Raw genomic sequence first — 22875 nt, forward strand, 5'->3', positions numbered from 1 at the left:
CAGCGGCTGTTTTGACGGTCCGGGAATTTGTATTCCCTTCCTCGCACCATTGCGGTGCACTTCTTACTCACAGGTTCAGCCGGTATAAAGATAATGCCCCAAACTCTAAACAACCCGTTAGGAAGATTCCAGAAGTCCCTTGAAGAGGTCGTAATTTATGTAACATTTACAATGGGAGATGTTTTTAAATGGTGCTTACTTCTTACCCGATATTATTTTGCCGCAAATAACTGCAATTATATTATTGGCGTCTTAATTTCGGGCACTAAACCAAAGAATTAGTACTGGCCCCTGTTAACAGAATTAAACAAAAACTTGATTAAATAATGAAGGGGTAAAATTGACTGACAGTTGTAAACCTCGCAATGCGATACGCCACATGATCTAACATTGTTGTGATGTTTGCTTCCCGTGAATAAGAAAGAGGATGTGGTGCTCCCCGTTCATTGTTTCATGACCACGGCGTATGTGAAACATAAGCAAAAAAATGATTCGTCGAAGCCCTTGTAAATGTAACACCACGCCGGTCCAAATACTACAGGTGCAGCATGGAAATCTTAGGAAATAGAACAAATGAACCACCCCTTGCCTTGCCGAATTGGTAAGGCATTCGACATGTAATCGAAAGGCGTGGGTTCGGTCCCCACTCTGGGCGCGTGTTTTTCTTTCTTTCTTTCTTCTGTATGTTTAAAAAAATGTTTAATTCGTTAACCGTAGTAAAAAAGAAAAGAGCCTAACCACACCCCTATGCTTCCTCTGGCGTTGTGGACTGCTGACCTATCTTTCTGTATATATATATATATATATATATATATATATATATATATATATATATATATAGTGAGGAAAATGAGGGGCTCGTTGAGGAAATACAGAAAGATGGGACGGGGAGAAGGGGACCTTCTTTTTTTTTTTTTAAAAAAAGAAGGTCCCCTTCTCCCCGTGTAGTCAGAGTGGCGCTGGCTACCACCCTCAAGCGTCAGATACACTTCTAGTAAATATAAATAGCCCAGAAAGTGAAGAACACAGTCGCCCAGATAGCCGAATTGGTAACCGAAGGTATTCAACATGTAATCGAAAGGCGTGGGTTCGGTCCCCACTCTGGGCGCGTGTTTTTCTTTCTTCCTTCTGTATAATTAAAAAAAATGTTTACCTAATTAACCGTAGTGAAAAATACAAGAGCCTAACCACACCCCTATGCCTCCTTTGGCGTTGTAGACTGCTGACCCATCTTTCTGTATATATATATATATATATATATATATATATATATATATCAAGGTTGCAGTCGTCATTGCCAGTGCTATTCGGCTGTTTCCGAGATATTTAATAGTGCCGAATGACGTGTGTTTGTCATGTTTCTTTAATACAGTGCTAAATAGGCGGAAATATAGGTCGAGAAAAAATCCGCCGTTTTTCCGGGAGCGGGAGGGAATAATGGTATTATTATAATAATAAGGATGGGAATAATTCCCGTGCTAATTTAGTCGTAACTTTTACTAGTAGCCCGCCAAACGTGAATAAAATATTAAAAAAGCTCTTGAACATTCTTCAGCCGAGCGAGCGACTTTCCAAAATTTTCAGTGATCCTCCGCGTGTAACATACAGGCGCGCAAAAAGCATAGGGGACTATCTTGTCCACGCCAAAGACAGGGACGCCCAGCAATTAGGCTGCCGACCGTGTGGCAAAAACAGATGTTTGGTGTGTAAACACGTGCAGACCGCGAGGGTGGCAATTAGCACACATTCGGACTTCCGATATTTTATACGTGGGTCATTGGATTGTGACTCATCCAATTTGTTTTACCTATTGGAGTGTGGCGGATGTAATATGCAGTACATAGGACAGACGGATGGACCTTTTCGAATGCGGTTTAACAATCACCGCTATCACACCAAGGCACTCCCAAACCTTCCCTTGTCCAGACACCTAGCGATGCAAAATCACTCTTTCGATGCATTAAAGTGACGCTTCTACAGAGCAGTTTTTCTAGCTGTAGGGAGCGAGAACAATGTGAGTCTTACTTAATCTACAAATTTAATACGCTGAAGATGGTCTTAATGAGAGCCCTGGAACTATGACTGTAATTCGTACGCTGCATGACCATTGAGGCATTGTGACCCCGGGACATACGGGACCTTGTAGTTTTGTTGTCCTTTTGCTATGATAACATTAAGCCCTTCATGTGCATCGGCCTTTCCCGCGCAGGGCATTGCACGGTCTGAGGTTTACAGGCAGCCTGTTGCTCTAGGTGTGAGGTTGTACATTGTAACACCAACAACCTACCATTATGTTCTGCGGTCAGTATAATTATCTTGTCCGCTCCCGGCCCCCTACCAACACTTCCCTTCCCGCCCCCGCTATTTTTGTATTTTTTTATTGTTTTTTTAAATATGTATATATTATTTCTCTTTCATTTCCTTGTCTCAACGCTCAGCAAGCATAACACGCCTCATTAATACCCAGATGGTACCCATTGCCTGTTTATGTCACCATATGTCATACCCAGTATATCCTTGAGAAATGTGACATGGAATGTTGAAGCTTTTCATTCCAACCGAGCGTGTAAGAAGTATTTTATTTTGGTGTCTGTTGTGGCTTATGCCTCGGGTGTCTTGTAATCACATTGTGATCCCCAATGCTGGTGTTCACGGAGTGCTCGCGTCCTCCCTGTCTTTTCGCTCATGTTTTGCTTTGCTTCTCTTTTTCACTGTTTCCCTCTTTTTCTTTTCTTTTTTTTCTATTTTTTTGGTTGCCCCGGAGGCACGGCACATACCGGCGATCACCTCTCTCATCTTATTTTCATGTTGTTAAAAAATTGCCGCGCTCCGCCATATTTTCGTAGATTGGGCCCAGGGGTCCACGCGTGCCGGCGACAGGCCGACTACTAACAGTTAACAGGCCGTCCATTGACCTGGCGCGACACGACGCGACGCCGTGTAGAAAGGGAGGCGTAGGCGGGGAAGGGAACGCCTCAAATGGGCTCCCCCATTGGCTTTTGTGGGACCCTCCAAAGTCGGGGAGGCTGCCTGCGCTTCAGATACAGAATTGAGCCCCGCTTGCATTCTTGACCATGCCGCCGAAGACGGTCGGTAGTTAATCCTTGTTACCGGTGACGCGCATGTAAACTCACTGCTCGTGGCGGCGTGTGCTTTGTAGTTTTTCCCTCTCGGAGACACCGGATGTTTTTGGGCCTTTCGCCACCCGTGAACTCGTCGCATTTCCTGTTATCCCCACCTCTCGCGTTCATGCAGTGTGTTCCTCCTTGCCTCTTTCTTGCCTCCTTCTTGCCACCTTGTTTTTCCCTCTTCCTTTCCTCCTTTTTTTTTGTGAGGCTCTTTTTTTTCCTCCATTTGGCAGAATAAGCTCTGTATGGTATGTGTGGTCGTTTGTGTGTTTGTTTCCCATGTGGCTTGTGTTTTGGGGCGCCGCCCCCACTCTGAGTCCGTACGATTTTACCCAAAGCTTTCATTCCTGAGTAAGGCCTGTCTCAGGTCGAAACGTTGGAAATAAAGTCTCCGAAGAGCCTACTTCTACTTTGTGCGTATTCCTGCAGCAACTAAAGACTGCACTTCACGGTATATATATATATATATATCTATATATATATATATATATCTATATATATATATATATATATATATATATATATATATATATATATATATATATATATATATATATATATATATATATATATATATTTATATATATATATATATATAATATATATGTTTAAATCTACAGAAGGGTAGGTCGGCAGTGTACAAAGCCAAAGGAGGCATAGGGGTGTTGTTATGCTCTTTTTTACTACGGTTAGTCAAGTTAACATTTGTAAATACACGCACGAAAGAAAGAAAGATTGAAAGAAAGGAAGAAAGACAGAAAGAAAGAAAGAAAGAAAGACACGCGCCCAGAGTGGGGCCCGAACGCACGCCTTTCGATTATATATCGAATGCCTTACACATTCATCGATCTGGACGACTGTGTTCGTCACTTTCTGGGGTATTTATATTTACTATATCCCCTGGGGCGTGACTCGAACGTCTACAGCCTTTCGTGAGCCCGTAAATGGTGGGAAACCATCTTATGCTAGCTTGGCATCACGGCTGCCAGAACCGAGACCCTCCCTAGGCTTTTGCATAATAATGTAATTAGGGAATGAGGGGCTCGTTCAGGAAATAGAGAAAGCTAGGTCGGCAGCCCACAACGCCAAAGAAGGCATAGGGGTGTTGTTAGGCTCTCTTTTTACTACGGTTAGTCAAGTTAACATTTTGATATATGCACAGAGGAAAGAAAGAAAGAAAAACACGCGCCCAGAGTGGGGACCGAACCCACGCCTCTCAATTTTACCTCGAATGACTTACTAATTCGGCTACCTGGGCGACGTAGCCAGCGCCACTCTGACTACACGGGGAGAAAGGGACCTTCTTCTCAACCCCCAAGGCGTGACACGAACGTTTACAGCCTGTCATGAGCAGGTAACTGGTGGGAAGCCCTCTTATGCTACCTTGGCATCAAGGCAACCAAAACCGAAACCCTCGCTATGCTTTCGAAGACTAATATAGTTAGGAAATGAGGGGCCTTTTAGGAAATACAGAAAGATAGGTTGGCAGTATACAACGCCAAAGGAGGCGTAGCGGCGTAGTTAGGCTCTTTTTACTACGGTTAGTCAAGCTAACATTGTGAACTATACGCACAGAAGAAAGAAAGAAAAACACGCGCCCAGAGTGGGGACCGAACCCACGCCTTTCGATTTGATCTCCAATGCCTTACAAATTCGGCTATCTGGCCGACTGTGTTCTCCTTCACATTCTAGGGTATTTATATTTACTAGAACTGTATCTGATGCTGGAGGGCGGTAGCTAGAGCCACTCTGATTACACGGGGAGAGGGCAACCTTCTTTTGATCCCCCGGGGCGTGACTCGAACATCTACAGCCTGTCATGAGCCGGTAACTGGCGGGAAACCCTTATGTGCTACCTTGGCATCCAGGCAGCCGAACCGAGACCCTCGCTACGCTTTCGCAGAATAATACAGTTAGGAAATGGGGGGCTGGTTGTGGAAATACAGAAAGATAGCTCGGCGGTCTACAGAACCAAAGGAGGCGTGGCTGTATTAGGCTCTTTATTTACTACGGTTAGTCAAGTTAACATTTTAAATATACTCACGGAAGAAAGAAAAAGAACATATATATATATATATATATATATATATATATATATATATATATATATATATAAGCAGTAAAAGAAAACTTCTCGAGGAGCCAGAAAAAATACTTAAGAAAATGGTAGACGCACGATTAAAAACAAAAACAGTGGTTTACTGACGTTTCGACTGCGGGACCAGTCAGTACAAGATGAAGACTGGTGGTTGTTCGTAGTGGTTGTTCGTAGTGTCCAAACTTGGCACTACAATATGTGTCCGTGTCACGTGACCTGCAAACCTAGCAGCTACTGTAACTGCTGAAACGTTTATTTACGTATTGAAAACCTTTCAACACAAGTATTTGTACAAAATTTAATTGTATATGTATTTGTAAACATTATTTTCAAAATTCTAAAGACACGCCGCCCGCCGCCGCTGGGTTGCTCTCAGTGGGGCTAACTGAGCCACCATGCCCAGAATCAACGGCAGCGTTCAGCAAACAGACCCAGCGAAGGAGCTTTGACGATTCTGTCTGAGTCAGGGGCATTTGTTCTGCCAAAATATTTTATTTCAGTCTCCAAATACGCCAACGGCAGCTTAAAAAAAAAAAGCGCGCCCGGAGGAATCGAACTTCCCGCCTCCACAATGTGAAGGCAGATTGTACCTATCATCTATGCCAACAGATGGCGCATTCGTGAAAAATAGAACCTGGCATTTAAAAAACGCTTAAAGAAACAGGAAAGCCTGCGATTCGAACTTTTTAGCTGGGAACAAGTTTTTAAATATCGTTTTTTACTTCGCATACAGACAAAAGTATGTTGCTGAGCTACTCTATGTCATGGTTGCCAGCATTAGTTTTGGGAGGGACACATACGGCTCGTAGAACAAAAAATTCGATTTAAAAAGTTCTACAGCGTTATCAGCAAAACCGTTTCTCGTTAAGGTGCTTTAAGGCATGCCCTTTCATTTGGGATAGAGAATATATACTCGACAAAAATCGGTTGTCTGTCCCTTTAAGTTGAACCCTCTTAGTGAGCCTCCCGGTTGCTTCCCCGTAGGTCAGTTCCGGTAAGATGCAGCTGTCATACACTTTCTTATTCAGCGACAATGGTAGGCTGCTATTCATTATCTGAGAATGTCTGCCATATGCACCCCACCCCAATCTTATCCGTCTAATTATCTCTGCCACATGGTTGGGATCTGGGATATATATATATATATATATATATATATATATATATATATATATATATATATATATATATATATATATATATATATATATATATATATATCTTGTAAGGTTCGGGGGACAATACTAAAATCAAGAGAGAAACTTTGGAAACGAGACTGTTTATGACACCCAAAACCCAAACCAAACAATACAAAATTGAGTAAACAAACTAAAGAACACTGGAGAGCGAAAGAACAGCAGGGGAAATGGTAAAGAGATCAAGCAATAACGAAAGAGTCAAAATCAGGGAATGAAGAGAAAATGTACAGTTCAAATTTGCGGGAAAGTGTTTAAGGGTAATGACAGGGTCACGGTAGGTGTTCGCTCCGGGAACGGGGTTGTCCTACCTCACGTCCCAGAGGCGCAGTTGTGGTGAAGCGGTGTTGCAAGGTCTAGCGGATGTCGTTGCCGTGGTGGTCGACCGCGCTCCCAGCTCTCGTTGCAGAGAGGCCGACGCAGCTGTCTTGGAATGTCGCTGTCTCTCACCGACGCACGGGAGACACCTTCTGGCGGAAGAGAAATCTTGGAGGCTGCAGTCGTGGATGACCTCTTGGGGCACGGCACGGGTCCGGTCGCCCTACCGCCGCGCATCCAGGCTCGTAATACGAGCACCGCGGCTCGTATTTTAATTGTTCATGACTGTACGTAGGCGAAATAGGCTATTTTCCAAGGCGCCTAGGACAGCACTGCTATGGCGTGAAAACGAAAAAACTGGCGGTAAATGCCCTCGCCGAAGATGCACAGGTGACGGCCCACAAGATAATCTGGGAAAATGCACGCATCATCACTGCGTGAAATAATTTCGCCGCAAGATTAAATTTAGAGTGTTTAATATTACAGACAACGCTTAACACATTTTATCTCAACATCGGAACCTTGCACCCGATATTTGCACGCTGCCTACGTCATGTTTCTAAGCCTGCTTAAGTCAGTTTTTGTCTGCAATAAATTCATTGTGAACAAGGCTCCCGTACGGGAGCCGAAACGGCTTTTATGTTTTAAAGCCAAGCTTTTTACCTCTACCCCCAAGGGTTCTTTTGCGACTGTTAGTGTAAACAGAAACCTCCCACAAACAAATAGAAGTTGCTGGCCCCGCCAGAAATCGAACCTGGAACGAATAGAGGAACGGAACGAGAGACCGTTGTCTTACCGATTGAACTACGAGCCCACGCGGAGACGGGAGAGACGGACGGTGCAGTCACCGAGCACATCTGCATATTTACCCCATGCGTTCTCGCTGACTGCCACGTGATAGTGCCACGGGACCTTTTGCACGCTGTGCGCTCCGCCCACCGCACGTGTAACGGCTGTGTGAGTACCTTGCGTATGCGCTAGGAGTTTTTAAAAAATAATAGAAGCTCACATCAGTGCATGGCATCTCACTTCTATGTCTCTGCGGCTGATGTCATCGCCTCCGTCGGCGAGGGCAGAGACGCAGGAAGAGCGAAATTGTCTAATTACCACCGGGTTCGTGGTTAATTTGATTTTATAAAAAAGAGTTTCCACTCATGTGCTTCACCAATACAACTTAAAAACCAATTATTGGATGATGCAATAATTTAGCCTTAGACAAGGAATATCTCTTTGAACTACTGAAGGGTGCGGTTAAGTGCATTTCACTTCTGTCTGGTTTCACTCTTTGTAGAGGAACGTGTGTGAATTCAAGTGATGGCGCCTGGGTGATCGTTGTGGGTGTCGTTTACTGCTTCGTTTTCCAACTATCTTCACAGGGTGGATTAGCGCGCATTTTTTTATTTTTCACTACTTGGTCGGTGTGGTCGTTCTCTCTCAAATGTACCCTCCCCACCAGAAAGTCATCCGTGAAACCCTTGATTTCATCAGAATTTGTGTATCTGGAAGCCTGTAGTGTGTAAGACCATGGACTTGCGCATATGCTTTTATTAGATTTTATTTGTCATGTTTGTAAAGGTGTTTTTATTCGCCAGATATATTGTGACAGCAGAGGTGCCTGAGCGTCTTGTTTTGCCGAGAAGCGTCACCCGGAAACTCAACCCAGCCGAGCGCACAAGACAATGACAGTCGCGTACAGAGCCCGGGTCTTCCACGATTACTTGATGGCTTGCGCCACGTGAGGAGCATGCGCAAAATGGCACAAAATAAAAAGTGCACGTGAGCGCCCGTCTTTTGTGGAGCACCCGGCATCGGCCACCTTGCTCTTAGAGAATATACTGTCCAAGTGCATGGCATGATCTGTCGCGTGCTATTCTCTTCGCCAGTTCACGTGCTTTGGAGCCTGAAGGGGAGCACGGACTGGAATCACTGCGGTTTCCAGCGCGCGCTAACGTGGTCCACTTTTGGGCAAGATGTGCAAGCCTGCGCATAAAACGATTAGGGCTGGCCAGCCATGGAGAAAGTTCAGCTGAAATTGCGGAAACCTATGTGAAGTGCAACAGACGGGTTCTCACAAAGGGAGAAAGACTGCCAGGTCTGTAGTTTCTCCTGCCTCGCACCACTAGTGCAAGCGGGGCGAGTGTTTCCAGTTCCTTTAATAAACGTTTAGTTGAATTTCAGCGGTTTTACTTTTTCCTTCTCACCTTTGTGTTGCGTGCTATTTGCGCTATGAATAAGAACCTTTTCCAAGTATACCTGTTTTCTGTACTTTAGTTTTTTTCTGTGGTAAACCTTCGTTCTGGAAGATAGGTTGTAGGTTGATGTAGCCGTTTTCGGAAGACGTAGATTATTCGGTTGCGACCGGCATCTATTCTGCAGTTTTGTTTATTGAGCATCGGATGAAAGTGCTTTACCGCATCGTAGATGGCAAAACGCTCTCTGTAGTAAGCTGAACAGGTCACCTACGCAGTGGCCGAAGTTGCATCGGTGGAGCCGCCGCCGGAAGAGGGCGTCTTAAACGGCAGAGATGCTTTGAACACAATGCTAACGGACACCCATTATTGCCAACCAGTTGCATGAGGAAGGTACCAACGGTGGTACTACATGCATAAGTGAGCCGTCCTAAGTTGACACCTGGCTTGGTAGGAGAGATCAGGGTGGCGTAGGACAGGGCGCCTTCGCACTCATCGAACGTCTTTCTTAAAGGGGCCATGCAGCGAAAACACGTTTGGTTTATTCGAACGTTTGTCTCATTATAATTACACTGATACCACTTTTAACGTAAAAGTCACTAAAATAAGCCATATAATTAAAAAAGGGAATGACTAAGCTACCCATTACCCGCAACGGAACGGATGTCATTTGTGCAGTTCTGCGATTGGCTGAAGCCAGCAAAAGCAAACAAAAATTAGGCTTGGCTTATTAGCTTGCCGAACGAACTACTTCCGGGAAAATGTGGGGAATATACTTTTTACAGAAGCAACAATGGTGGGATATACAGTGGGTGTCAGGAAAGTGCACTAAAACATAAAAGTAGTGGTACGTACTGGTGTTGATACTGCGGGCACCATGCTCGTTTTAGCTGCACGACGCTGAGGCACTGTTTGGTCGTCTTACACGAGACTGAACGATTGGCGTAAGCAAAGGGTATTGCGTGACCGTATGTGTAGATCGAAGACAATGTTTTACGAAACAAATATTTTCTACTTGAGCAAAAACATGCCCGGTAGAAATACGGTCAATAACAAAGGAAAGTCAGAAAACGCCTCGCCACGGTATCGTGGCGCCAACAAAGTTTACGAGTGGTAAACCAGGAACCGTAGCACACCAAGTTTATAGTGAAGATCGTTGGTTGTGATGTCATTGAAGACACCATAAAAACGCATGGTTTGGTGGCAGAAGCACAATTTTAGCCTAAATTGAATAATCTTTCTGTGAATAAAGAATCGTTTGCTTTCGGACAAGAGCTGGGGGAAAATAGAAAACTACATTTTTTGAAAAAAAAAACGTATTTTTTCTTCATTGCTTATATAAATTTGGTGTTCAAGGGACGGTTCGGACTAATTGTCCAAGTAACAGTGGCAACCAGCCTTTGGCTGCTTTGGCACTAGCTAAAGCGGTGAGGTGTTTGGTACTTCCGAGAGGCGGAGTGGTGTTGGCGGAGCCTGACTTCAAACTACGCATGGGCATTTGGCAGGCGGGCAGGACCTAGGCAACGCGCGCGGCACGATACTCAAGATCCATTGGTGCTATAATTGGTATGGGGGGTTGTGCGCCACACCTATCGAGGACAAAACGGCGGTAGGTGGCCATACAAGGCGAAGGGATGTTGAATGAGCTGTTTAAAAAACCGTCATTTGTGCGGGACAAACCAGGTCTACCATCACACTTCGGCATCACTGTGATAAGCATGTCAAACGCTTTCGACAGATATAATTCTAATCGCCACTGGGCGATTTGAACTCTCAATTATCGGCAGACGAATTAAACAGCTGGATCGCCGGCTAAGCTTGGCGGGCCTCGGCTTGCCGTCAGCCTTTCCCGCCATCTCTGCGGCTGCCGCCGCAATCGACTTCAAACCGAAGCGGCAGACGCTGTCGCCACGAATAATGTGGCAGGATTTAGAACTACGCCTAACGCAACCCAAGTACCTACGAGTTGCAATTCGCTAATCACGCCGAACGCCCGCCATGAAATATTGTACCGGAAACTTTACATAACGAAATGCATGTCGCTGTCGATTACGAGTAACATTCTCCTGATGAGTGACCCCCAACTGCAACCTACAGATTATTGTGCGCCAAGGATTCCACGCTGTCTTTTAAATGGTGCCACCAAATCACAGCCCCGCTTCGAAAATCAACTACGCAACCGGTAACAACAGAAATAAGAGGAGCCTACTACGCTAACAGTTCTTTACTACCCAATCTCCGCTGCCGCAATTTGACATAAAGATAGTCTCGGTCTCGGAGCTACAGGCAGTATGAACCACATCCGGTATTCACCCCTGTAAACCTCATCCGTCCTACGGCTGCAATCGCACACTGCACATTTATGTAGATCAGGTTGTCTTGCATCTACAGACTAATTTTGTTTAAGTGATCACACCTTACGAACACCTCCCAAGCCCTGACAGGGCATGGTAGATTCCCGTTTTATTTTTCAAGATTCAGAATAACACAGGCATCTACATGCAAGTGTAGCAAGGATTTAGAGAACTTTGATCATTATCTAACAGAATGCTCACTCCTAACAAATGAAAGGAAAAGACTCGTTAAAAAACTAGGAGAGCACTTAGAGAACAGAAAACCGGAAATAATTAAGAAAGAGGATACAAGAATAATTTTAGAAGAGATGGTTTTAAAAATTAACGAATTCATTGTACAAGCATAAGAATAGACCAAACATAACACCAACACCACCAATCACGATAATATAAAGATGGGATATGATACGGGGATGGAGCAGAAACGCCATGTTGGTGAGGCTTCCTCCGTCCACATCTCCAGTCATTCCCTTCTTACACCATAACAACACAAGGAAACCAAGCAGAACACCAACAACAAACAATCACAAACCATTAGGCGTAACAGATCTATATACCCGGTCAAGTCACGTCACGAACAAATCATGAAGAACAAGATCAACAAACCAAGATCAAAGAATCAAGAATCAAGTAAAGTTCAAGATCAAGAACAAGAACAAACAAGACAAGACGTCTACCAAGGATCCAAGTCGACAGTGAAGATCAATTTTTAGAACGAAGTGTTCTCAAGGTTTAGTTTTTGTTATTTTTCTTTTAATACTTGTAGAGTTTTCTGATTTTTCGTTTCAAACAAGAAAATTTTCCTTTCATTTTCAAAACAAAAAAAAACCTGGTGATAGTTTTCTCGTTCCCCGGCGGTGGTCGCTGATCTATCTTCTCTTTTCCATTACCCTTCCTTTTCCTGCCCCAAACCACCGTTGTACCACTACCTCAACCCATATTTCTACCCCCTCCCGTTCCCTTTCTCTCCCTGCGATACATATGTGGTGCAGGCTGGGAATCTCTTTCCCTCTCACACTTGCCTCACCTCACCCTGCACATTGAAACACATCATCACCATGATCACCACCGAAGGTAAGACCTATGGCTTGGCGGCACATGTGCCAGCACCAGAAACACCGGCACTGGAGTACTCCGAGCTTCCACTAGACCTACTACCAGAACAAGTCATCCACAACCTTATCGGTTGCACGCAGATTTACAAATCATAGCCTTAAGACCTATGGTATGTACTTCTCTGTTCTATATCACGTGTACCAAAAAAGTGTGTCCTACTGGATCTACGATTACATTTTGGGATTTCGCAGTTTCCACAACACGCCCAAACTGGCCAGGGCACATTTACTGGGTTCCGAGGCGCTGACCAAATGTCTGCCCCAACACCGATGAGCTACCGCTACCACACATACGGCCTCCGCTCCCCAACAGAGCAGAATATGTTTCACCCCCCTGCATCATCTCCTCGAGCCCCCCCCCCCACTCACAGGCTTTTCGACTCCGCTAACTATACCAACCTAGTCGGCACAAAGAAAGGACATAGGAGCCCTTACGCTCGAGGAACAAGCCGTTTTCATTCTAACCGTGTTCATTCAATCTCATGTAACACCACCGCCTAAAAACATATCTCCAAGAGAGCACCCTAGACGGAGTTACCCCCCTCAAATGAACAGCAAAAACCTCTTAACCACTCCAAGCAGCGCTACGGCCCCTCTCTACGAAATGGACGCTGGTCAGCGGCGCAAACCCGCCCCACGCAGGTCCTTCTAATACATCATTAACAACCGGCACATGTGAGCTCATCATCTTCAGCTATTCTCCCTTCCAACAACTTTTCGCCTCTTGCCAATTCTTCTGATTCCATCCTTCATGAATTCAGGCTACAGGGACAACAAGTGGCGCGCCTTAGAGCTGAAAATGCGCACTGCGAGATCACTCTACACAACCTACACCACAACTACAACAGCCTGAATGTGCTCCCACCCCCGAAATTGACACTCCAAAGCTCCCAACCGATAAGATCGTGATACCCGTCCTGAAGGATATTTCCAGGAACAAAACACGAATGTAGTTACCCTCCTCAGCACAATCCGTGGCCTCACCCAACAGAGATACCACATGCAATATTTTTTTAAAACATAACCCAACTCCTCTATCACTCTTCTTTCCTACCGTCTATGAAAAAGGGCCGACTAAATACCTCCACTAATGCTCCCCGCATATGGCAGTAAATGTTTTGATGATGACGCCGTAAGTGCGCAGAGCTGCAAGCCCTTATCGACGGCACCTGGTACCCTCCGCTGTCATATACGGTCAATACAGAAAACCTGAATACTAATGGGTGCATGTCTGCACAATAGAAAATCACCTCACGCCGCCGTGCTAGTCCAAAGTAAGGTTACAGCCCCATACCGGTAATTGTGACCCGAACTGCCCGCTCACGCCATCCTACTATTCATACCCAATACTCAGAACACGGAAACCACCTTCGTAGTGAAACATGGATATCCCTCTACCAATAGTGCATACATTCCGCTATATATTAAAACTATCTTTAGCACAAACAAAGCCCCATTATTCTTTACCGGATAGTTCATTTCCCCACACCCAGAGTGGTGTTATCGCATTCAGATTCAAAACAAAAACTCCTACAGGCAACCCAATATAACCGCATCACCATTAAAAATGAAATATATATTCCTATTTAGCGCTACACTACACCAGCGCTCCACATGGGTACACTACGCCAAATCTTTTCATTACGAAACACGCCCACCACATGACATGGGAACGTTTGGGCCATAGACACGCCATTGATGATTACTTCCTTGACATAACTTCTGATACCCCACTCCTAACAGCAAAACAAACCTGACAAATTTAAACTCACACTTGCGTTTTGACAGCGCAGCCACAAGCTCCATTCATAATATACACCAGCCTACCAAACAACCAACAAGACACAACTTTCCCACTCGCCGAGCAGTAGCCTGCCGTACGTGCCTTCACCCGTACCACGACGCCTAGACCAGACAGCATAACACACCACCCTCCGAAACCAAGAACCTCAACCCAGCCAACACCAAGATCCCTACTACAACCACGCCTGCAATCTGAGCACGTACTAACTGAGGTCAAACATGTCTGCATAACACTGATTGTTCAAAATCAACAACCTATTTCGCCCTACAAGCTGCGTCCTTTTTCCCTCACCTCAATCAGATGCACGCTCTTCCAACAAAACATGGTATCTCGACTGAATCCCCACATTGAACAATAGCGTCTCCTCACCGACAACTCATTTGGATTTCGCTCACATCTAACAATAATCAACATACACATAAGAATTTATCAATATATTTCGAAAACGCCCTTGATCGAGGAATGTCGTTAATCCTTGGCGTAGATCTAAAGAAAGCATTTGATCAATTCTCTCACACAGATACCCTTCCCGCAATAAATAACTTAACAATTAATAAATGAATAAATAAAACAATTGAACAATAAATAAAATAAAAAAATATAAATTCGGCACATAAATCTTTTATCTCGACCAAACCATTTTGTCTTCACCTTCCGCACAGCTTGCACCTGTGCGTTCATGCGTGATCCGTCGCTGGAATTGGCTTATCGCAGCCCGGCCACCTTCACTCGTTAGGGTTAGGACACACGTCTCTTCGGTGGCCTATTCGGCCTCATTGTTTGCATACTTCGATTGTTTTGCAGTACAGCCAGCATTTTAGCAATGCCGACTCATGCCAGACGTAATTAGGCGTCCTTGTGCCATCGAAGACAACCGTGACCACCGTTGTTGTACCAATTCGTTCGGCACAGAGCACCAACCGATTGTTTCGGTTGACTATCTTGGCGTGAACCTCCTGTGGGCTCTCGGTGAGCGGTATTCCCCTTATTACGCCTTTCGCAGTGTCGTGCGGGGGTGATGTATGTCCACATTTTGTATTGCTGTCCTCTTAGAGTAAGCAATTTGACTTGGCTGTACCGGTTGGCCCGTTCATCCAGCGTTGTGCAAATCGCAATGATTGTCGTTTGCGCGTTGACGCACAGAGTGTCCTCCGTTTTTGCCTCGCCGCGGGAACTGCTGCACCAACTTCTACACGGCCTAACGTGGCCACGTTAAGCCTGCCTCTCGGGGTCATTCAATCTTGATATTGTCCCTCGGTAGCGCCGGTCGCTTGCCGCTTTGATGGCCATTGCCCTCGTTCGTCTTTCGGCGATCCCTGACTTTTTTGCTGTTATCGCTTCTCCTGGCTTCCCCGTTGACGCGGCTTCACGTTGTTGCTGCTGCCTACGAGCGAGTCGACTTCTCGTCATCTCCTTCCATCCTACCGTATTCATTTCCTCGGGCGAAATGTTGCTACACTCTATATGTACAGTCATCTGCCAGAATTGCTGGTAGATGGAAGTGCTAACTGCAGCTCGTTCTCTTCTTCCAAATTCTAGGATTGTCCCACCCCGAGCAATAACGGCGCACGGCCGAACCTTGGCTGTGATTCGCCTAGGCTTAGCGGCCTCTAGCCGGCTGTTGATTTCGAAGGCTAAACATTTGATGAAGAAAACACTTGTCTGTGAACAAATCGATGTCAGCTCTAATTTGTCAGCGGTCTGGTAAACTCGTTTTCTTTTAACATGACAGCAAAGACATCGCAATAGTAATAAAAAGTAGATGATATATTGAATCGAAAGGTTGGTCCCCTTTATTCAGTATTGATATATTCCTCACCTCTCGCGGTTACTCGTGACCACCGCAAAGAATTACTCAAACATAATTAAAGACTCACAAAAACCTGCAGCAACAATACCAGTAGTAAACTACGAACGAGAACCACCCAGATCCCGAATGACATCAAAGAACCTTGATTGCAAACCGAATCTGTATGCACATAAGCCGATCAGTTTGAAGAAGGGAATGAAAGCGCACATGCTGCATTGGGTTCACAGATACCCCCGGCAACCTACGCCGGGACGAGGAAAGGTGCTAGAAAATGTGAACCACTAGTAATACAAAGGACTATACGTTGCGTAGAAGACTGTAGGCACCACCGGGTAAATAACTGGGCCAGGAGCAATTAAATACACTGAGAAGATTACAGACGAACACGTAATAAAGTTTCAAATGTATGAAAGCAATATTCCCGGGAGCCTATAAACATCCATGAGCACACTGCCGCATAGAGGTGGAGCTATACCATTTGCTATGGGCTTGCTGGAATAAAACAAAAATATCTAATATCAAAGATCCGACAATTCAGCAGCCGAAAGAAATGCTTTCTCGAGTGGACCGCAAAGTTCCACAGGAGTGTTTTTTAAGCGAAATAGCACCAAACCAAATCCAACAAACTCCAGCAAAAGGTGGAACGACCACGAAATAAAGTTTCAAATAATGTTTTTATCAGCATCCTGATATCTCCGAGAGAGAGAGAGAGAGAGAGAGAGAGAAAGAGAGAGAGAGAGAGAGAGGAGGGAGCCTTTATTGGAGGCAAAGCTGGCTCTAAGCCTTTTGGGAGAAGGAAGGGAAAGGTAAATGATAGCTAAGATAAAGGAGTTTCTACAAATAAGAGGTTCTTGCTCTTGGAAGGAGGTTTCTCTGAAGAAGAAGATTCTCCCGACCAAGGTTATCTCGCAGCAAGTAACGGACCCACTGTTGGTGAGCGGATGAGTGGACTTCGGGTGGGAAAATTCTTTCGTCCAAATGCTCCGATCGTGCTTACCAAGACAATTCCAACAATACATACAATGTTTGTTTAATTTTCTAGGCCATGCGATCTTTGCATGTGCCAAAAAATGTGAGTAGAGGCTTCTCTGTCAAGTGATGCTTAACCGTTTTATGCCAGGAAGGTGGAAGCCATACCTTACTTCCTCACTCTCATACAATAGTGAGGGCCCAATTAAGCAGTTCATTTTGGTTTGAATTCTACGTAACCCACAAATATTCCTTGTCGTCTATGTACATTGAATAAAGACTGTACCTGTCTGTAATTTATAAGATGATGAGAGGAACGTGTTTAATTTCTTTTTGCTCAAATATATTGGTTTCACCCTCAAATTCGCATCTTTCAAAATCACTGTTGTCTCTGTGAAAACCGTTTCGAATAGCTCCACAGAACTATTATTGAGCGTAAGGAAAGAACTAGACTGAGCATTTTCTTCGCCTTCCTTTTATGTGCTATAGGCTACGTGAACATGCAATTTAAATCAGTAATTTTTTGTTGGAAACCTTTTTTATAAAATGGATTACGGCTAAAGAAAATGGATTTCAAACACCGCATGCGACAGTTAGAAATTGGATTGGAATTGGAAATTGAAAATTGGAGTTAGAAGGGAACACTTGCGTAGAACATGGCAAACACACTTGGACTGAACAGAAAGATAACAAGTTACACGTTATAAAACCACGCTTGGAACTACACACCCCTGACACACGCAACAGACACACGGAAGTCGCCTTGGCTAGGCTACAGATAGGGCACACCCATGCAACGCACTCGTATCTGCTCACAGTATGTTCAAGACCCCACTGCAGGAGATGCGGAGCGGCCGTATACGTAGTTCATTTACTCATTCAATCCACACCGCTTCACACAACGCGACGCAAACTCTTCCCACTATACAGACTACACGTCCCTCTACACACAGCGTTTTTCTTGTCTGACGATCCCATGTTTTCGATCAAGTGTGTTTCTAAATATTTAGAAAAAAGGTAAATTTTTCGACCTCATTTCATGCCACACATGATCACTCCCTGGCCCTATACACCAGCCATGCTCTTGGTCATTTTCTGATTTTACTTGTGTTTCTTCTGACGTATTTAGTGGTTGCGGTTTCACCTCTCGTATATAACCATTGTTTTGGCGCTCTTTGCCCAGTTCGCCTTGCGCCATTGACATCCAACCATCATCATCATCACTTGCTGTAAACGGCACAGGGGTGGGCAGACACCTATAGCCTTTCCTGTATATGCGTTGCCGTTAGAATAGAGCCGGAGGGACGCACACGGGCTTGCAAAGTATGCAAAATGAGCACGTCAAGAGGAGCTAGCAAAACTACTCGAAAAGCGTCCCGCAGAATCTGCGACATTAGGGTGAGATAAAATGCGAAGCAGCGAAAGAGCGTCTTCGCTGGAAGCGAAGAGTGGAGCACACCGCGAATGTACGCTGTACGCTGTATATGCTTCCTGGAAGACGTGAGTCACGGCCGCATGAGTGAAAGCCAAGTGCGTGAAGGCCACATGGCGGAGGAAATCAAACAAGGTGAGCGTGGGGAGAACTTCGCTTGGAAGTTTGAAGCGGAACAAATTATTTCCTCACACTTTCTGCTCAAAAACGTTCTGCCAAGACGATCTTGCACATATATAGAAAGGTGGCATTCAAACTCTATGTGCGGTACTGAACAGCGGCATTGGTACGTAAACACAATTGCAGGGTCACTTCATGACCTTTCATCCATATGCATCGATCCGACAATATTTCCGAATAAAATAGTCGGCGATACTCCACTCGCTGCGTGAACGCGAGCATATACTAAGTTATCTAATTGCAACCTGATATATATGGTTTGGACAGTGTCTGCAAGCAATTCCGTCAACCATCACAACAGCTGTAAAGGTAATGCGATGCGTGTCTACGTGTCGCTTTTTGTGGTAGTCACGACAAGATGCGATGCGTAGCTTAGTTGAATAAAATCCTTCGGCTGTTCGTGAGTACATGGACAAAACAAAAAAAAACGATTAAAATCCCCTACGTAAATCGTTTTTCAGCGAGGAACTTAAACATCTACTTTTTGTTTTTTTTCCTGAGAAATTAGGCACATTAAAGACAAAAAACAGGTAGTAAAAAGGGGTATTGGCGGCGCAATTTTTTGAAGCTCGGCTGGAGGTGTACTGTAACTTTTTCGGGAAAAAATAATAGGTGGAACTGAACAAGGGTGCCTCGAGTGAATACGTTCCAGCCACCAACTAAGAAACGCTTCCAAATTGTTCAACAACGTCACCGAAATAATTTGATCACGATAATTGGAGGAGCGGTATTTAGAAGAGTACCAAAACACGATTACTTAAATTTATTTTCTACTCTGCGGTAGGAACGATATGTTGCGAGTCAGAGTAACCGCGAGGGGATTGGGAAGATCCGTAGCTAAGGGATGGAGATAAAAGTACCAGAACATGTTCGCACTTCGAAACAAGTGCTCATGGATCACCTCCTCTTGCAATGACCTCAGAACCCATTCCCCTCATGTCGAGAAGGTGAGCACTGAGCGAGGGTGTTGGGCAGCTCGGGTTTGGCAGACAAGAAGCCATCGTCGCTCGTGCTTCCAAAATCACCGGAACCTTCCTCCCTCGGACACCACTCCTCGCCCGACATCGCCCTTGGGTAAATAAAAAATAGGCAGGGGCTTAGCTCATTAAGCCGGGATATACGTAGCGTGAGCTCAGGTTCAGCTGGTTATTGTTAGCTTCTCTGGCTCTCTAGAAAACGCCCTGCTATATGCATACCCCAAATGAGAGGCGCTATCAAGCGGCTCCGGCGCAGCGCCTGAGTTGGCTAGTGCGCCATGGAGGCGCACAGCTGGACGCGAGCCGGCGCCAATGCGTCTGCAGTCTGCGGCGGCTATTACGTCACGCCTCTATAATGCGCATAACGGAGAGGCGGGCGCGGCGGTGGTGGCGACTGCTCCGGGACTCCAGCTGTGTGCTGTGTGACGTCACTGCTCCTCGCGCATGCGCTCCACGGCTCACCAGGATCCACCCGAAAGTGCTCGACCTCGGCCAGTGTAGGTCACGCTAAAAAATGTTCTCCCTCTCTCTCTTGACAATCACTGCAAAATTAACATTGTGAAGTGTCGGCTGATGTCTGTCTTCGATTCCCTACAAGTATGCAGATTCAAGCTGATTTTAATGCGTTTTTCAGAACATTAGTGTAGCGCCCCCGTGACATACTACGCAAAAAATGCAGGCGAGTGCTTATATTTGGTGTTTATAGTAACTTACAAATTTACTCCGAACTCAAGGTTACGTAATAATTACACCTATTTCCGAATTCTTCTCTTTATTAAAATATCACCAGAAAAACCTTGACAGTAATAATTGTGAGCACTGAGAACTACCTTGTAGTAGTGATTTGGTAGCTATTCCGGCGACAGATGTTTTAAAAGCCAGAAGAAGTTTTTTACTAGGTTCATTTGTTGATTCTCACCTTTTTCCAGATGTGTCACTTATGTTCCAGTAGAAAAAGTACCTATGCATTTTATTTGACTTATTTTGATACTTGGTTGCCCAGTGTCCAGTCTCTATGCATAATGATTCGTTCTGAGGTCGGCTGAAATTATAAGTGCTCTTGGACAAATACAAAACGTATTTGTCTTGAGCAAAGAACTGAAACAATAAAAAAACAGCAATTTTGCGTTAAAGACGGTACATAAAGTTTTGGCGTTCAGAACATATGGATGTAGGGCTCAGATTGATTATCAAACAACAAGATGGTCTCTTTGCATGCACTACACTGATTTCAAACAATACAGCACATTGAACTGAAACATTTATTGTGTTTCTACATCCACCTCTTCAATTTAAAGGTTCGTCACGTTTGATGTTTGCAAATTACATTTGCAGTCCGGAAGCCTTCGGTGCCCCATTGACGCAGCACCTATAGTAATCATTGTGTAGTCGCGGCCCATAAACAAATGGCCGGCGCCATATATATTTACGGCAATACAAATGAAGGTTTAGTGCGGTCGTAACTTAACTGAGGTCCCAAACGTAGCAGTCCAGTGCGTTAATGCATCTTCACTCCCGTGTTCGTTTATTATTGCCGACTTGGCCACAAACAAAACACCAGGTACACGGGTAAAGCAGCGAGTTTCGCGGTTTTCTTTGAAGCACAGAAAAAAAACGGTATATTAAACGATGTTTGAATTGGCCGTATCCAGTCCTGATCCAAGGCCTATTCTTCTATATTTACACAACATCCCTAATTTTATCGCAAGCGTAATGCCCCGCAGTGCTTTCTTCGATGTCTTTATTGTAGAATCAAATGCCTTACCTCAACATCCGGCACAAGAATACGGGCAACGTTTAAGCAATGTTTGCACCCTTATTCATTTTGACACAATAATAAGGTGCTCTTATCGGAACGCAAGGCTAATACTTCCAGTCGAAACGATTTACCGAAAAATTTGTGCTTTGAGGGTAAGCATAGAATCGTTCCGTCATATATTTTCACTTAGCGCATCTGTATACGCTGAACGTCAGGGTGGATGGGAAGTACTAAATACAAAGGCGCCGTCGGTGGGAGGGTACGCTTGGAGGAGGAGGCGTCTGTATCGTTTTTTATGTTCTCGGGCGCTTCCCTTCGGAAGCACCGACGTGACGCGAAGCCGTTCAACGACAATATAATTGTCTAGAGAGAAATCCCCCTTTTACTATTCGATGCAGGCGTCTGACGAAAAACACCCCCGATGAACTTAAGAATCGATCGTTTTGTATGGAGTACAATTAGCACTCTTTCATACTTTTCGGATACTTTTTCAAGTGTCCGATTTTGACAAGCAACGCAAAAGTAGGCAATTTAAAAACAATTTTATTTGGCCCCTTGTATAACCACCATTACCTTGACTTGTTTACGCATCTTCTGCACCGGACAAAGCTTCTACAAGCTTTAATCATAACTGTTCTGAACACAACTCCATCTTTCAAACATTTATGCAACATTTTTACAAGGCAGATCCTTCAAGAACACCATGAAGAACAGTGCATAGAAAAAAATGTTCGCGTTGATAACTTCACGCCTAAACCTATGACCCTCCATCATGCAGCAAGATTTCACAGAAAACCAAATGAAGCAAAGCTCCGCCTGAATGTATATAGCTAAAAGTGTCGTAAACATAATATTTCCGCGACACGCGAGGAAACAGAACGATCAGGAACATCACTCGCTATCATGTGCGCCGTTCACAAACCTTTCAAGCTGCCACTTACGAAAAGGTTGGTTTGACTTGCCCGCTTCCAGGTGGAGCCCTAAAATTTCATGTGCACGATGCAGATCTTGGTAAATCGCCCGTCCGCATGGTAGTACTTTCGGGACATACGATACTTAACTACTAAAAACAACCGTCACACTAACGTGCTTGCGAGCATTTGCGTTTCCTGAATACTTTCCCCAGTTATTTGTTCCAAGGCTTCGCCACTAGCATTTCTAGTCCAGTAGACCTAGAGCACCACCCTTTAACCAAGCCTTCACTTTGCAAGTGTCATATCCTTGCTGATGGCCTCGTAGACTCTCGATATCGCACCCCATGCACCCTGCCACAAGCCCAAAATTTTCCAGCTCTTTGAACTCACAGAAAATTGCAGTGCCTGACTGGCCGTCCATATTGTCACGAGTGCGTATGCTATGAGACGGAGCCACGAAGACGACGACGACGAAAGGCTCCTCCACGTGGCGCGTGTAGAAGAGTTCGTGGAACGGCTCGTGCTTTGGAACGCTGATTTGGCTGATCGGCGCTTCGCGTGAGACCACGTCTTTTTGGTGGATTTCTTTCTAGAGGCACAAGTTCGCCTAAATAAATCTCCGTTTGCCTTTG

General features: G+C 44.9%; 1 long non-coding RNA gene across 1 annotated transcript in view; it reads right to left on the reverse strand.

The window, feature by feature from the left end:
- The window catches only part of LOC144165757 (uncharacterized), a 120446-nt gene that overhangs the window by 71032 nt on the left and 26539 nt on the right, over nucleotides 1–22875 (reverse strand). Inside the window, exon 2 of the long non-coding RNA XR_013321506.1 lies at nucleotides 20490–20668. This is a non-coding gene — a long non-coding RNA (uncharacterized LOC144165757). The remainder of the gene's footprint in view (nucleotides 1–20489; nucleotides 20669–22875) is intronic.

Source organism: Haemaphysalis longicornis, unplaced genomic scaffold (genome assembly GCF_048455015.1).
Source record: "Haemaphysalis longicornis isolate Haplotype H1 unplaced genomic scaffold, Haemaphysalis longicornis Haplotype H1 scaffold_15, whole genome shotgun sequence".
Taxonomy (NCBI): Eukaryota; Metazoa; Arthropoda; class Arachnida; order Ixodida; family Ixodidae; genus Haemaphysalis; species Haemaphysalis longicornis.